Raw genomic sequence first — 2,034 nt, forward strand, 5'->3', positions numbered from 1 at the left:
GAATCGGCAGAGCTGCTACGGCAGCTCTGCTCTGTGATATCCGTCAGACAGTTACGTGGACAGCTTTGCTCATATAAAATTCAACGTTTCGCGGCACCCGCTGAAACCGAAAATGGGACTGGCCGCATCAAAAAAGCTTCTAATTAAACAACCGTCGCGCGCTGAAGCAAATGAGGTTTCCAGACGTGATAAATAGGTCATTAGCTGCTCTTCGCAAGAAAAAAAAGGCGCAAAATTGTGTCAGCGCCCCTATAAAAAAGTTTATCGCCCGAACGGGGGCTCGAACCCCGGACCGTTAGGTTAAAAGCCTAACGCGCTACCGACTGAGCTATCCGGGCAGACATTTTTCTTCTTTATTACCATTTTTCAACATACACGTATACAACTCAAAAATAGACACACACTGCATGTGTTACAACACACACCGACATAAACATACCAGCCGTGCCTCCAGCAAGGCTTTGTCATTTATACATCATTTAAGAGTAATTAACGGCTCTGGAAAATCCAACCAATCGGGTACTGTCTGCTGGACTCTCAGCCCTTCAACGAACTGCGTGGCACTCTTCCGCAGAAACTGCCGGGCCGGTCGGGCATCCAAGTCTCCATGGAGCCATGCCGTGCGCGCCCGCCATATGCTGTGAAGCCCCAGGAGGACTCCTCCGTTATTTTCTGTGGGTAAATACCGTATACCATGCAGGTTAAGTGGGAAGTCTTTGTGTAAAGTTCGCTGCATAACATCCCATAGGTGAACCGCCATCCAACAGTGTATAAAAACGTGGTCTATGTTATCCGGTTGTTTTCAAATTGTGCAGTCAGTACCTCACGGTGTATATAACCCCTTTTCTTTTACCCATGTTTGCACAGTAAGTGTCCCCGAATGAAGTTTTAAAAAAAAGGACTTCACCCCCGGTTTTACAGCCATACGCTTAACTCTTTTGAATACATCCTTCCCGTGGCCTTCTTTGTACAGTTCTCTATATCGCGGTACCGAAAGCAGACTGTCGCAAACATCTTTATATAATTTTCTACGTGACACTGTACTCAAATAGTCCATCGAAAAGCGAGTTGACAGAAACCTGAGTGCCATGACCACTTATTTAAAATCTCCTGAAATCCTTCCCTCCGTGTGCAAACTGGATACGACAAATTCCGGCAGCGCTTGAGACAGCCGCACCTGGCAAACTATTCGTAAAAACGGATCGCTTGCATCGCGAAGAAAAAGGAACCTATTCACCAACTGGTGGACAAACAGGTGAGCCAACCCAAGACCGACCTCCTTGACACGTCGAAAAAGGTTATCTCTACTGTACCTTTCGCAAGTAGATTACCAGATAAACCAAGCAAATGCACGATGCATTTTCTGTACATTCAAACGCGAGCAATGCAGCAGTTGCATAACGTACCAAACTTTGGCAATAAAAAATAAATTACAAACGGTCGCTTTAGCAAACATTGAAAGAAAAACCCCTTTCCACTTTTCTGCCCTGTTGCGTATGTCCGGCGTTTTTCAACGCAAGAGAAAACCGGTTTATTCTCAGGGATACATAACCGGGGCACAGGTAACAGACACAGATTGATTGATTGTGGGGGTTTAACGCGCCGACGCAACGCAGGCGATGAGGCGCGCGAGGGCTCCGGATTAATTTTGACCACCTGGGGATCTTTAACGTGCGCCGAAATCTCGCACACACGGGCGTTTTTGCTTTTCGCCTCCATCTGAAAAGCGGCCGCCGCGGCCGGGATTCGAACCCGCGACCTCGTGCTCAGCAGCGCAACGCCTTAACCAATGAGCCACCGTGGCGGGTGTAACAGACACAGGACTGCGTGCTTATCAGCATGCAAGTTCAGGTGCATGTAATACTCGTTGCAACTTGTCTTCCGTTTTAGTTCTGCTGTTTCTACTTCTGCCAAAGAAACTTTAAGGAAGACGCACTTACGAGAAAATTAAAAAAAAAAAACTGATGGCTAGAAGAGAGAGTAGGGAAACATTCCTGGGCAACAAAAAAAAACAGTTGCATGAAAACCATTACA

At 46.8% G+C, this 2,034-nt stretch overlaps 1 non-coding gene across 1 annotated transcript; it reads right to left on the reverse strand.

Annotated features, from left to right (window-relative positions):
* Window positions 1-265: 265 nt before the first annotated feature.
* On the reverse strand, window positions 266-338 carry Trnak-uuu (transfer RNA lysine (anticodon UUU)). The gene has a single exon. It is a non-coding gene; the product is annotated as a tRNA-Lys (tRNA).
* Between the last annotated feature and the right edge of the window lie 1,696 nt (window positions 339-2,034).

Source organism: Haemaphysalis longicornis, unplaced genomic scaffold, assembly GCF_048455015.1.
Source record: "Haemaphysalis longicornis isolate Haplotype H1 unplaced genomic scaffold, Haemaphysalis longicornis Haplotype H1 scaffold_261, whole genome shotgun sequence".
Classification (NCBI taxonomy): Eukaryota; Metazoa; Arthropoda; class Arachnida; order Ixodida; family Ixodidae; genus Haemaphysalis; species Haemaphysalis longicornis.